This window comes from Terrapene carolina, unplaced genomic scaffold (assembly GCF_002925995.2).
Source record: "Terrapene carolina triunguis isolate 2854851 unplaced genomic scaffold, T_m_triunguis-2.0 Scaffold212, whole genome shotgun sequence".
NCBI classification, from domain to species: Eukaryota; Metazoa; Chordata; order Testudines; family Emydidae; genus Terrapene; species Terrapene triunguis.
In genome coordinates, this window is record NW_020664563.1 from 9967501 (window position 1) to 9983384 (window position 15884).

Here is a 15884-nt window from a genome sequence, read left to right on the forward strand (position 1 = left end):
AGTTTCCACCTGCATCTCCAATCCTCGGATCTTTTCTTCGATCAGCTCTATCAGGCGGCACTTCATACAGATGAAATGTTTATCAGGTACCCCCTCCAGGATCATGTACATGCCGCAGCTTCCACATCCAGTCATCTTCATTGTGTCTTCCACTGCTTGGGTCATTACCACTGCTCCCACAGCAAAACAAACCCCCAACAAGCACTAAAACACTGCTAGAACACTGCACACTCCCTTCACTAGCCTGTCTGATCCTCTGCCTGCCTCTTAGTCTTCCCCCAAACTCCCCCTGCAAACTCCCCAGTTCACAGCTCTGTTTGCTGGCTTCTGTGCCGCTGTAGCTGTCTATGCCGCTGCCTGACTGGCTGGCTACCATTATAGGACCCCTAGTCAGAGAAGCCCCGCCCCCTAATCAGGGCTCAGCTTCTCTCCCAGCACACTGCCCCTACCAGCCTCCACACATACAAATACAACTAGCTACAAAAGTCAATACCAAAAAGCTGCCACTTTCACAGAACACTGTGCAACCTTCACACTGCATGAGATGACAGTCATGCAGACAAAGGTACCGTGTGATCATGTCATTCAAGAATGCATCGGCTGGCACACCCACAAGGGGCAGAGCTAAGGCTGCATGTGCACCTTCAACATTGGAATCTCTAGACTAGAAAGACAGCTACACTTTGCAGCCTCAACGGTCTAATAATATCACTATTTTTTATATGATCAGGAGACACTTGTCTTCAGTGAAACAGTTAGCTCAAGTTAGTAGACTTGAGTTGCTCCACGCTATGCGACCATGCTGTGACGCTACACAGAGATTTGATTAGCAGTTGATGAGTCCTAACTTGAGTTGCTGCATCCCTACTACCTTACCTAGCTCAAGCATCAGCAGCACTGGAGCTCCAAACCCCTCCCCCAACCCCATTTTCCACCCTGATGGGCCAGCTAGGTTGATCGTAACTCAAGCCAATGATATTTGTGTGTAGATGGGAGTGGGATTGAAGGCAAAACTTGAATTATAACTTGAGATAACACTGCAGTGAAAACAAGCCCTGAACTGAGAAATGACCGTAGGTGAAAAGAGATTTTGCTGCATATAGAATAGCTAAGATGGTGTTGACCCAGAGAGAATGTAAACACAATCTCTCATGTTATGCTTTGTCTACATGCAAAATAAATTCTGGTTTTGCATCAAGATAGCTAACTCAAGAACTATCTGATGGACAGTCCCAGTGGAGACCAGGGCACTGTAGTTTTCACTTCAGTGTAGCTACTCTAGGTCAACCCCAGATGGGTAGGTGTCAGGTTGACCTCGACTTGTTACAACAAATTAAACTTCCTTTGCTTTGCCTCCACTAGGATTTTCCAGCCTGATAGCTACCTGGGTGTAAAAACACCCCTCTTTGGTGCAGTGAAACACCACCTTCGCTTTAATCAAGATACAAAACTGGAGTTAAGAACAGAGCTAACTGTGTGGTCAAGGCAAGGCCCAAATGGGAAAGGTCTGTTTTCAGTGTGGAGTGAAATCAAGTTGGATGTTAATCTACTACTAGAAGATTTCATAATGCCAGGCACAATGGTCATGTTCCATACAAGCTGTATAGTAACTGCAATGCATAAACTGCTCCATCCTTTCTCCTTGGGCCAGGGTTGGGTGGTTTTTGGTTTCTTTTTTTTTTTTTTTTTTTTGCCAGCTGTGCCATATTTCTTCAGAGCTTTTCTCCTCTAATCCCTTCCCTAATGCCAGGAGAAATACTACCAGCAATGTTGGAGTAGCTCCAAGCAATTGATGCACTAATAAGAAACTGGCTACAGAACCGACCAACATTACTTCATACATGCCCTGGAAAAAAAAATTTTTTTCCATGGAAAGCCAGGGAAATGAGATAAGGCCTCAAAATTCAGTGTTATGGATCAGAACAAAGCAGAGGGCGAGGGGAACAAAACAATTAAACCAAAACTGATTTTCTTGTCCTGTATCATTCAAAGAAATGAACAGGTGCTGATGGTTCCACAGCAAGAAGATTGGAGACAGTCCTGGGCACTATGTTTGGATCCAGATAATTAACTTCCCAAAAGTTTAGAGGTGCTCAGCTCCTTGCTTTTGGTTCAAACCACGGTAGGCATGGGGTGCCTGATATGGAGAATTCAGGGTTGTTAGCAGGAGGAAAAATCATTGACTCTAACAGGTTCCAACCTATTGCTAAAATATACTTTACTTTGGAGATGGTAGAGATTGGTTTCCACAAGGAAACCATTGAAGTGGGGTTCCTACAGTGTAGTGGTTTTCTCATCTGTCTCACACAGGAACAGTCCCCAGCTGAAAACACAAGGGGAAGTTCTCTAATTTAGATAATAAAACTCATTGGACCAGGAATTGTCTCTGCTTCTATGTTTGTACAGCAGCTAGCTCAACAAGGCCCCATTCTCAATTGGCCCTAATCCTCTTAGAGAAACTCCACTGTACGCCTTCATCATCTGGGAAACATACCTTCAGCGCTCTCCAAGAACCCTATCAGTCATATTCCCCTTGGTATCTAGATGCTAAATACAAATGTTAACAAGTTGCATTTGGGGTGTTTTTTCCAGGGGGCAGCCAAAGGCACTTCTCTTACACAAACTCCACCCCTGCTAAATTTAAAGGCCCCACTCCAAAGCATCGAGGTGCTAAACTTTCTAAAGAAAAGGTTGCTGGAATTTTTTTAACATGGGTAAAACGATGTGTTCCTCCCTAGCCTCATTCTCTGAAGCAGCTGAACTGTTTTGGCTGGAATCTTCCAAAAGTATTCTGCCTGAGGCAGACACCTGGCATGGAAAATTTCAGCCCAAACCATTAAAGTTTAACAAAGTTATACGCAAAAGGGCCTTAGAATGGGAAGTCTTAGGCAACCTCAGTAAGAGGCGGTGCTGCCAGCCTCACCTAAAATATGTCTCTTGGTCAGACACTCTGCATGGGGGTGATCCTGCTCCTACCTCCTGACTCATCAGTTGCTATTTTTTTTATCTCTGTATGATATGCTGTGTGAATGATATGACGTTCTCCCTTCTTGAGATGCAACCTCCATCTCCATTATTTCCAGTGTTTGTTTGGGTCATTTACAGAGTTGAGATCTGCTCTGGAGATGAGACCCAGATTAGCCGAACAGTATAGCTGGGTGAAAAATCCATGTTGGAAGTCAGCTGAATTGTATCTGCTTATATCAGGTTCAAATTTGGCTCCTTGTGTCTATTCTGTATAGTCGCCGCACTTCTTGAGACAACAGAGCAGTTGCTGAGTTTGGAACATCAATTGTGCATCTTGATCTCCACTTTTGTAAGCCGAGAGAGAGAGAGAGAGATCAGTTATTGTTCAGTAAAGGATAGATGCACCTTTATGAATTGTTGGTAAGGTAGAATGTCTCAGGATAAATCTATTTTATGGGTTTTCACAGAGATAAGGGAGCTGGTTAGGATTAAATATGAACTGAGCCTGAACCTTTCATGTTTCTATTTTGTTGGTCAGTGCCAAACTATAAACAGGTGTTACACAACTGGCTGAATAGTAGGACATAAGACATCATGGCTACACGTACATATTTGGAGCAATGTGGTGGATTCATCTTTAATTCACAATGCCAGCCAGTGTAAAATACTACTCTATCTTGGAAACAACTAAATCCTTAATATCATCCATGGGCAATCTACCTGCTTGGATTTCTGCGGCACTCATCACCAGAGCAGCTGTTCTCTGAGTCTGTTTTTGGCTGGAGAAATAAGATATTAGGATGGGATTTTCAAAAGCATCTAAGGGTTGCTTTTGAGAAACCCATCTTTAATCACCATAGATGGGATAACTATTGTTTGAAAGATTCTGCAAATATTCATTCCAGGTCTGAAAGAAATTCACTCTGCCTGTGTTATTTTTTGTGATTATTCTAGCAAATGGCTTTCCGGACAGAAATGGTTGTGGAAACAGCAAATGGTAAACGGCATATTTGTTGAAATCAGTGGGGTTATGCTGAATTACACCAGCTCATTTAGTTCATTATTTTTCACTGCTATCAAGGTCCAGTATTTTATTCTGCAGGTGTGGATTTATGCTAGGGCCAGCATGGGAAATGCTGACGTACAACGTGAGCAGCTGCCTTTATGGTATCCACAGGCAAACTGGAAGCAAGAAGCCCCAGCAAGCTCCTGAGAGAGCTGCTTCTTGCTAGGCCAAGAGAGCTGGCTTCAGGGGTCCTGATCATTTGAACAGGCTTCTAATCCGCTTAGGACAAGAGCTGAATGTCGGGTGGCTTGCTGAACCTACGATCCTTCGCAGGGTCACTCGTCCCTGGTCATGCTTTGCTTTATGTGCTGTGCCCAGTGCATAGACAATGTGAGTCTCTCTTCGCCTGAGCTAGGGAGGCCAGCTGCTTAGCTCAAGTTGTAACGACTCATGCTTTTAGCCCTGGGGGTCCCCAGTTCAGTTCCTCATGTCTGCAAAGATGGGGACTGTCATTGAAGTGTGGGCTTGCCTGTTATTCAAACTGTTGGGCCTCAAAAGCTCACAGTGAGCTTTCCCTGTCCAGATAATGTATATAACCCACAGAAGATGCCATCTGTTACATTTTCCCCCAACTAAGGACCCAGGTTCTGTAGCTGGGGACTGTAATAGAATCTGGGTGGATTGGGCATAGATGGGCACATATAGCTGACATTTGGTATACAGCACGATGTGAATCAAAGTTATGCTGCCTGGCACCACAGCTGATTGTTGGATATGCAATACAAGTATAGGACAATTGGAAAGCAAGACAGCTGAAGTGTGTGATCAGACTCTGCTAGTGTTTGTGGAAACTCCTGCAAACGTCTATTCTTTGTCATCCAGCAGCCATATGCAAGGAACAGGCCTATTGCATGAAATGTGGTGCAATGTAAGGGACAGCTTGATGCAAGGCATTGTTTTGCCAGGCTTCTCAGTCAGCGTCTTTGTGCTGCTGCTGCTGCAGTGGAAGAAACAGCAACATCAATGATACCAAGAGACTCTACCAATATGGAGGAAAAAAAGGGATCTAATTCTCTTTTGCCCTGCACCTTGTGCAGTTGTGCAAGATGCTCCCATTCTGCTTTACTAGCCTTTTTCACCTATTTTGCACTGGTATAAATGACTGCAAAGGATCAGGATGATGGGGAATCAGGCCCAAGATCTCTCTACCATATTGCTAGCACTGATATGTTTGCTAGACTTCATTGCGCAGATATAGGTGTCTGCGTTCTCATGCATTCGTCACATGTAAAGGCACCTCAGTAATTGTTAATTTCATTTGAAATATGCAGCTTACCTCCATGCCTTTTCAAATTATTGAAATGTCAGTGGAGCCATGAAAACTGGCCACACTTGTCTTTTATGAATTTATTTTTTTATGTATGTTTTCACAATACTTTGCACTTATTGTCCATAGCATTTTTTTCACCTGAGGATCTCAAAGCACTGCTACAAATTGTAGGACTCACATCATCCCCTGTTCTGCTGACATCAATGGGAGGTACTCATACCCTGCACCTGGAGAATAGGGTTCTGGGTCAATATTATTACACCCGGTTTAGGGAACTGAAACACAAAGGAGCTACGTGAATCCTTCAAAGCTACACAGTCCGGGCAAAGCCAGGATGAGAATTCAGGAGTCTCAATTCCCAACTAGCAAGAAACTTGAACTGCAAAATTTTGATCCCAATCTGAATTCTGACCCCTCCCACCCCCACTGCCTTAGTTCCAGATGATTGGATCTGGTGGAAGTCAGTCAGGATCTGTTCTAACCGCAGAGAGAATGCATCCTCTCCTATGCATTGTTTTCTCTATCTTACCTGCACAGTGGTGGGGGGCAGTGGCTCTGGCATAAACTTACCCATTGTCAGTGGAGAATGCACTAGAGCTAGCACAAGTTAATATTCAGTGTCTGCTGCTGTCAGCCAAGGTTGTGTCTTCATTTCTGCATTCCAATTCCATGCTGTGGGTTCAAGACTCACCCAGGGCTTGGCCTCAGCTTTATATCTATGTGCATTCCATGGGGTATTAAAAGTGCTAGACAGCTAGGGGGGACCTCTTTGGTTGAGACATTAAGCCACCAGCCCTTACGCCCACCTCTGGAGGACACAGAGTTAAAAGTTAAAAACTCCATGGCATCTTTTGAAATCTGCAGAGGATAATACTGCCCGCTCTGTGATATCCTGTTCTGTAACAATGGTGGGTCCATACCTGTGTGTGAGCTATTGCGGAACACATGATGGCAGCTGCTTGGTCTACAAAGCCGTCCTCGCTGAAGTCAGTTGGTTGGCATGGTGCCAGTTTGCACTAGTAATGGATTTGGGTCCTGCTAGCTACCTCACTGCTTTGTAAGGTACTTCACAATATCTTGAAATGATCATGTAAATGTATATGTAAAACCAAATGCTCTTTTATTCTACTACAATTGCATTAACTCTGCGGCGTTCTGGCACCCCCTCACTACATGTGCAAACAATTTTATACTAAGGCACAAGACGAGTATATGGAGAAATCACTCTCTGTTCAGTATAGACGACAGAGGCGAAAAGCGGGAACAATAAATCAGTCTTTTCCCTGGGAAAGGAGACCCTTCACAGGATTTCTCTTCTTCCACCCCAACACTCGCTGAATAAGAGTCCAGTAAATGGCGCTGCAGAAATATTTGTTTCCGGGTGTCATTTTATCAAGCAGGCAGCTAAGCCTGCTTCAGCTCCTATATATAGATCTTTCATTTTAGTGCATATTTTGGAGACTTTTATTGCTACAGTCTCTGGATCAGTCCCAGACAGGCTGTCCCCAAGGAGTCCAGTTTTGAATCAGAACCTCAGCGATCAGAAACCATTTTAAGGGTCTCTCAGCTGTCGCTTCTGTGGACTCTGAACTCCACGTGGAGTGGTAATCTAGCTAGCTTAGGGTTTTGTGGGGCATGATGATCATTAATAATAATAATTAATCATACCACTGCCACCAAACTAAGCTAAACAATCTGGTGGGCTTTGCATTTGTCGAGCTATATTACATCTAGGACTGAACTAAGCTCACACTTATACACACTGGCACACCCTTTAGACCAGGAGTTGGCAAACTACGGCCCGTGGGCCATGTCCAGCCCGTGAGCCCATTTAATCCAGCCCTTGAGCTCCTGCTGGGAAGCGGGGTCAGGGGCTGCTCCACGTGCGCATGCCGTAGCTCCCGGAAGCAGTGGCATGTCCCGCTCCAGCTCCTACATTTAGGGGCAGCCAGGGGGTGCCACCCCCGCAGCTCCCATTGGCCGGGAACTGCGGCTGATGGGAGCTGCAGGGGTGGCGACTGGACAGGACAGAGCGCAGAGCCGCCTGGCCACGCCTCCATGTAGGAGATGCCACTGCTTCTGGGAGCTGCTTGAGGTAGGTGCCACCCAAAGCCTATACCCCTGACCCCCTCCGGTGCCCCAACCCTCTGCCCCAGCCCTGATCCCCCTCCTGCCCTCCAAACCCCTCAGACCCAGCCCAGAGCACCCTCCTGCATACCAAACCCCTCATCCCTAGCCCCAGCCCAGAACCCACACCCACATCCGAAGCCCTCATCCTTCCCACACCCCAACCCCTTGCCCCAACCCGGAACTCCCTCCCACACCCTAAACTCCTCCACCCCAGAGCCTGCATCCCGAGCCAGAGCCCTCACCCCCTCCTGAACCCCAGCCCCAATTTCGTGAGCATTCATGTCCCGCCATACAATTTCCAGAGCCAGATGTGGCCCTTGGGCCAAAAAGTTTGCCCACCCCTGCTTTAGACAATAACTGCTGGCAATGGCCCAGTGCATGCTGTAGACAGACCATTTGGCAGACACAAGCAGAAGCCAACAGGTAACATTATATGCCTTGCACTAACAGAAAGCTTTCAAAGGTAGATTTGCAATATTTTGTATTTGCCTGATGACTGGAAATCCCTGTCACTGTAATCTCTCTCTCTCAATCTCTATTTTATCTAATCTAATTAGTTTGTTCGTGATCCTGTTCTGTCTTTTTCTTTCTGTCTTTTTTTCCCCCTCTGACTTCTTCATTTCTTTCTTGGTTCCCAGATTCTGATCCATCCTTTTAATTTTCTGTCTCAATATTCTGCCTGTCTTTGTTTGCTTTGTATATGAGTGTGTCCTCCCGTTTCTCCCTGAGCTCTAATTCTTCCCCCTATACATTTACCTGCCGCATGAGACACTTCTTAAGCAGTCCTCAGAGAAGAAATGTGCTGTCTTTCTCCTTTCATCACTCGAGTTTTTCCAACAGTGATATTCCACACTATCCATTTCCCCCCTCCCACTTCTTAAAAAAACGCAGGCAGCTCCTGCTGTGTGTCCTTAAATCCATTCCCTCCAGCTTTGCCGGTTTGAAAGCCGGTACCCTGGAAGGGGCCTCCCAGCTTTTGTTGGCAACCCAGCTCCAGTCTGATCGCCACAGATAGTGCTTTGGGGTGAAGGGGGGGGGGGGAATCCCTTCGTGTTGAGATTTCAAAACAGAACGTGCCCACCTTGAGAGCCGCGCGCTTGTGTGAGGGCGGGACCGGGCTCTTCATAAACAAATCAACGACTTCTGAAGTTTTTGTTTTTTTCACTTTAAATGGGTTTCCTTTGGCACATACTGCGTCTTTTCCTCCGGCACGGCGGGTGGGTTCTATGCACTTCTCGCTCTGTGTGTCTCTTTTGATCCGATTCCCCGCGGCGTGTTGTGAAATTAAGCAATTAATCGATTAGTATGGATTTATTTTGTGGTGTCCCCCCACCCCCATGACTCGAATCCAGCCCACCTTCCCGCACATGTCAAACAGATGGGATCATTGGGAGAAGCCTGGTGCTTGGATCGGTGCGGAGGGAACGGGGCACCCTGGTCTCTCGGCTTTGTACATTTCACACACTGGAACTGACATGAGCACTCCCCCGCTTGACAAGGGATTTTCTCTTTCCCCCCTAGGTGAGGGGTGGGAGAGAAAGGAGGAGCAGAGGGAAAGAGGGCGGGCAGATTTATGATGTCACAGCAAAAGTTACAAGAGGAGGAAAACACAGACATGGTTCAACTTTAAAAATAATAATAATAAAAAAACCTCTTTGGACTGCCAAGAACGGGCGAGTGGTGAGCAATGGAATGAGAGCGAAAGAGGCTAAGCTGGAGACCTGTGCAGATGCTTGTTGAAACCTTATGAATGGATGCTGAACTGCAATGACCCAGCTTGTGATCCCCAATAACAGGCAAGGACAGTGGAGGTGATGCAAGCTCACTTCCCATTTTAAACGGGGGACAAGCCAGCATGTTATTCTTTCTCGTGCAAGGAGTGCTAGGAAGCCTTCCTTCTGGGAAGGGGGAGGAGCCCTCGATTCTTCCTTGCACCTGGTTCTCTCGCTCCTCTTGTTGTCTCTGCCCTTCTCCCACCCATCCACTTTCCCCAGCGCCCCGTTCTCATGGGTTGCATTTTCCTCTTCCCACCTTTCGGCATGAGCGCCCGTTTCCACCACTAAGGGTCAGCAAGGGGGGAGGGGAAGCAGCCCGGAGGGACCAGAGAGCACGGAGAGTGGGACCAGAGATGGGAGCACGCACAGACCCCCAGCCAAGAAGACCCAGAAGACTCTCCTCAGCCCCGCTCGCTTACGGATTGCACAATGGTGCCTGCTACGCTCTGGGAAGCGCATTTTAAGCCTCTCCTGGAGACACCCATTCCACGAAACGAGGTGTTTTATTTCGGGGTGGGCGGACTGGAGGTGGGGGTGGGGTTTGTGTCTAGCAAATGTAAAGAAACTCCCCACGCTAAGAAAGGGACATGCTGTCAAAATAGCTCTCTGGGCGCGACTTCAGGAGAGCAAGGGAGAAAAAGGGGGTTTACATTGCCCAGCAAAGGGAAGTCACGCGGGTTTGCTACCTGTAGCTCTGGGCAGAAGTAGCGAAGGTGTGGGCGCCTCTGTGTAACAGGGATGGAGTGTGAGAAATCGCCGGTATCTAAGAATAACCACATGGCAAAACAGGGAGAAAGACTCTTTGCCCGTTTACCTCCGTTCCGTGTGAGACCTCCCTGTCTGGTTCCTGGGCTGAACCCTGTTCATTTCATGTGCTGTCCCTGTACGTCTGTAGCTGATGCTTTAGCAGTGTCTCAGAGGCACTTCCAGTAAGAGAGAGAGATTCATGCAACCTCAGAACGATGCTTCCCACAGAATAACCACGGCTGAGCTCTTAGCGATACATTATTAATAATAATTAATTATTATGATTATTGTGCTCCCCCCCCCGCAATTGCCCATCCCCAGTAGCTTACAGACCGCTTTGGCTCTCGAGAGCAAGCCTGAAGAAAACCAGTCGCAAAAAGGCGTTGCTTAAATGGGACTGAAAAGCGAAGTAGACTGGGTTGTGTGTGTGTGTGCTGCAAGTGTGGAAATTTGGTGTCTCTGAGCAAGAGTTTGGCCGGATCACTGTAGAATGGGAGCGGGAGGGGGGAGGGACGAGATTATTGATGGATTGTTATTGATTGTCTGGGCTGAACAAGAGTGAAAACAAGAGGGGCAGCATCCACCAGTGCCCATGTGAGGAGGTGATGATTTCCAGAAGGGAGGAGGGCACGCGGAGGGAAGGAGGTGGAGTGATGTGTATCGGACATCAATCATCATCATCATTTTAAAATAAAGCAAACAAACAGGGCGAGGGGGGAGCCAGACTTTCTAGATAAGTGCATCTGATGCACTGCCCTCGTCTCTTTTTCTTCGCAGGAGCCTACAGGACCCCAAGAAGGGCGCAGATCTCACAGGGACCTCAGAGCCAGACAGTGACTGGACATCACCTGAAAAGAACGTGGACCATCTACAGGAAGGGAAGAGCCCCAAAAAACCAACCCGAGGAATGAGCTGCAAACAGAAGACAAGCCCCGATGATGGAAGTTAAGCAATAGCTTGCGTTGCATGCTCCCGACTCCTCTGTGGAGAGGGGGAGGCTATTGATCGTGTTTGTAGGTCCCCCTCGGTCACCCCAAGACCAGCCCGAGGGGAGCGGGAAGAGAGAACAACGAACACCTTGCAAAGGGAAGGCGAGGGGAAAGGAGCAGAGACAGGCTCTGCCCGGAAAGATGCTGAAGGGAAGTTTGTGAAGTGAACCTGAGAAGGGATGCGCAAGCCGGAGAGCCATGTGGGAACATGACCAGGCGCTCATTTGCTAGCAGCAGCTGTCCCACAAACCAAACCTGAGCGGTGTGTCCTGAGCAGGCAGTGGAAGGGAGAGACCTAGGGAAAGGCAGAGAGCAGAGCAGGGACTCCAGAAGATCAGTGGGCAAGGGCAGAGAGCCACCTGGGTTTGGATCCCAACGGGGAGAGACGATTCCCTGACCCCGCTGGGTGAAGCGCTGCGCAGGAGATCAAGCGGCGCCACGTGCATTGATTAAAAGCCCGCGTATTTCTCTCTGGCCCAGTCCACCTGCCCACTTGGCTCAAGGTCCTGGGTGCGCAGAAGCATGCTGCTGGCAACACCCCTGCTCCTAGCTACCTGGGTGCTCAGCGCTGTTGACTCTGACCCAGCCTGGAGACACCCCCAGCCGCTGGCGCTGAGGAGGGAACAGAGCCAGAGCTCCTTGGAGGGGGAACGATGTTGGCTAGGGACCAAGCTCCGCCGAGCCAGGGCCACCCCGCAGCACCACCCCCGTGCGCTCTACCCGGGCAGAGGCGCGCAAAGCCCGGGCGCACAGCCCCGCGGAGAGGGGGCGCGCAGCGCAGGCGTCCGGGAGTCTCCCAGCAGCACCGGGTCCACGGGCAAAGGCGCCGCCACCGCCGCGTGGAGCCCCGGGGAAGGCCCGGGACTGGATCGGCTGCGGTACCCCAGGAGCGTGGAGGACACGTGGGAAGAGCCTGATGCCTTGCACCAGCGCGCACGCCCTAGGACTAGGCCCCGCCAGCTCTCCCGGCGACGCAGCGGCTCGGGCTGGGGAGGGCCAAGCTCCCCCCCTCCGGGCGGCGTCTCCGCCCTCTACTTCTCCGGGAGCCGGGAGCAGCTGCTGGTGCGGCCCGAGGTCCTGCCTGAGGTCCCCAGGGGCCAGTTCACCATCGAGGTCTGGGTGAAGCCTGAGGGAGGACAAAGCAACCCGGCCATCATAGCAGGTGAGGTAACCCTGTGCCAGCGCAGCGCCCTGCTGGGGGAGTGGGGTGCATGCCAGCCTGTGGCCAATGGGGGTCAAACCCCACAGAGTTCACAAGGGAGAGCTGCCTGCTCAGCATAAGCTCCCATATACCAGTGGGTGCAGGTCCCCAGGGGAAAGGTCTCTCCAGGAGCAATGCTGCATAGGATGCAAAGCGCCAGCCCCAGGCATGGGCTAGAACTAGGCTCCCTTGGATCTGAAACCCCAGCACCTTAGGGAGAAGAGTGGGCCAGATGAATAGACTCCATTTAGGTCCAACTGTAGAGCTGGGCACAGAGTGGCATGATTAATAAATCCATCTCTTCAAACTGGGTGCCCCTGGGCTGCCCCTTGGTAACCTCTCCCCCAGCCGCAAACTGGGCTTGTGCATCCAGAGCAAGCAGGTGCTGGGTGGTTTAAGATGTAGCAGGTGAAGAGACATCCAACTGTGCGAGCCAAGCCATGCCGGTCATAAAATACAATCCTGGCTGTCTGATCCAGAGCCAGCAGAACTTTCCAGCAGAATCCCTCAAAGCGCCTACTGCCTGATACTAAAGGTGCAGAGTTTAGACTTGGTTCAAATTGGCACCTCTGGACCTGATTCCTCATTGCCCTGCACCCTGTGCAAAGTGGCTTTAGATCACCTACCATTCTGATTTGGTAACGCTTTACATCCATTTTGTACCAGTGTAAATGGCTTCCCCATAGCCCTGCACCCTGTGTACTGGGCCCAACCTTTGTCAGACTCAGAGATTTAGCTCCAGACGGCAACTCTGTGTGGTCTGGGAGTTTTCCTGGAGGAGACCCTTGGGGAAATACATATCTGAGAATTGCTTAACCTGCTGCTGGCACCAGTACTGAATAGAAAACAGCATCTGGGACTGATCAGTGGAGGTATGTCCTTATGGGATAAACACCTGGCAGCTACTAGCTGGATGGTGTGATACCTTGAAACAGGAAACAAGGTTATTAATCTTTCCCATCAAGGAGTCATTGGGAACATGTGGACCTGACATGCCCTCAGGTATCTGAGGTCTGTCCCTAATCTTAAATGATAGGTCAACCCAAAAGGTTTGGAGTTCAGATTCAGTTCCAATAAGTGCCAAAAAGGTTGGATGCATCTCTAAACCTTGCAGGAACTATGCAAACCTCTTCAGTCTGCAACATTGGTCGAGAAATCTCGAGTGCCTCAGGAGATTTGGTGACTTCTCACTTCCAGTCAGGCCAGAAATACTGTGAGACAAACCTTCCTCCTTGTGTTCTGGAAATTCTAGACCTGAATGGGGGCAGAGAAGAGTAGGGGCACAGGGGAAATGGAAGGATAATGGTTGGGAAAGTTAATCAAACTAGGTCATTGTGTGTGGGTTTTTTTGAGCCTCTAAGCAGTTTTGCTTGAAGGTTGGGATCAATTTCTGTTGTAGTCAAACTGGTCCACTTATCCCTATTAAGTTCAGACCAAGTTGACCTCTCTCCCATACTCCTCTGGTCTTATAACTATTGTCATTACTGAAAAAAATTACTGCCATTTAGGAACAATAATATGTACGTGTAGGAAATGAACCTCACCTAATTTCCACCTTTCTGTGCTGCTGTGTTTTGTCTGAGTTGTGGTAGGTGACAGCTTAACAGTGACACTTCGGGTTAATTGAACCCAGTCACTGGCCATCGCAGAGAGATCCCCTGAGTGAAATACCCGTATGCTGGCTGAATTAGAGATGTGTCTGAAACAACCTCCCCATAGCCCCAAACACCACTCAACTTTGGGGAAGTTCAGACCGAAATCTAGACCAGATCCAAACTATTACCTAGTTTCTATGTTTCCTTTCATCAACTGGTTCTGGGCTAGGTGAAGCAAGGACAAGTGAAAAGATTCTTTGGGGGTATATCTTGAGCTCATAGGGTTCCTTTAACCCACCCCCCCCCCCCACTGCATCCCACTGTTGTTCTGCAGGTTTGGATGGGGGGTTCCCATTCCTCCCAGTTGAGTTAGCCATTGCTGTTCTCTCACATTCCCAGCCTTACTTGGCAGGGCTTCGGTGTTTAGTTCCATTCAAGAGACCATAGTAGCAAAGTTCCCCCTGGTATTTGTCCAAGAAACCCCCTGGGAGATCTGGCTGCAGGGAATACGTGCCTGCTGGCCACAGGGTGGCACTATTGCCACACACAAAGGTAGCCAGACCAGTCTGATTATGACCACAGGAATCGTAAGAACAGGGCAAGCTCCCCAGCCTGCACCTGTGCAGAACTATGTCTTCCCTCGGGGCCTTGCTCGCTGGTGGAGAGAGGTGTTTGGGGGGGAAAGAGAGGAGAAGAGCTTTGTGGCGGGAGCATGGCTGATAAACTTTTAAGGACTCCTTTTTCCACCGGCCATTAGTGAATTTAATGCTGGCGAAAGGTGCTGACCCACCCGCCCTGGAGACGACAGGGCCTTTGTTTTGCAACAGAGCAGGTACAGCACAAGTGACAGCAGCTAAGCCAGGCTTCCCTCACCTCGCCCCAGCACCCTGCCTCTGTCCTGCTCTTGAGTGAGCCCTTCTAGCAGGGTAAGGGATTTCAGTCTCCATGGTGCAATGTATTCTGGGCCTCTCTACTGAGGCTGCCAACAAAGGGTCTGATGCGTTGATAACGTTTGTAATATAGACACTTGTCCACTATGAACTAGGCCACCAAATCCTTTCTTAGAAGCGAAACAGCTGTGAGATGGTGCTGGGCTTGGCTGAGGCGGATCAGGAGATCAGAACTTGGAATGAAAACATGAGAGCTGGCTCTGTATGGCGGGTTGGTGAGGAGAGGCTCACAGACCTGCTTAGAGAAGGAGCCACTCTCTGAGGCCAGGGTGGTGCTGTGGGTGGGGTTGGTATTAGATAGGCTGGTCAAGATTTGTGTCTGGTCTGCAGAGGTGGGAATGGCAGCCAAAGGTGTCTGGCCAAAGGTGGGAATGGCAGCGAAAGAGTTTACAGGTTGAGGGGATTCAGTTATGGGCGTGTAGAAGACTTTTCTGCTTCTTCTCTTCCTGTTTGATCTTGCGGATGTTCATCCCCTCCCTGCAGCCCACTGTGAGCATTTATGGATCGTCTCCCCCATCTGCCCTAATGCTCTTCCGTAACGCCACCTTAGCTCAGAAGGCTTCCCTCCACCAATGGAAACTCCACTTAACCTCAAGGAAAAGCAGCTGGAATGTCTTTTTTTCCACTAGTCTGGCAAGCGCTTGCCATAGCAGCACAAGCTTCCTGCGTCTCCAAAGAGGCGGTTGCATCTTTGCTGTGGTAGGAGCCGCAGGTGCTGGGTGAGAGGCGAGGAGGGGAATAGAGACGAACAGCACTAAAGAAAACAGAAACATGGTGTTAATTGTGCTGCCTGCCGGCCCTCTGAGGGGTTCCATGCCCTCCCAACTCTGTTCGCAGCAGGTTGAGGCTGGCAGGGTACTCTGCAGATACACCAGCAGGGCAGCTGTGTGGATCTGGCTCTCTGGCCTGCAGGTGTCGAGTTTGGCCTGCCTGGCTAGCCAGATTGTCAAGGGGCCAGGCCCATTGTTACACAGAGAGGAGAGAGCTGTCCATGACTGCTGGCACCGACATTAGTAACTAGCTCCAGGGTTCCAGGGCTTGAGTCAGCCGAATGCTACTCTCCCTTTCCACCCCGGTTCTGAGTCACTGTCTGATTGGCTCCCTCTGTCCACAGCAGGGAGCTCTGTTTGCATGTTGGAGGAGCAGTTTCCTGGGTACAGGTGGCACTGCCAGTGCTTTCATGCATGTTGAGCT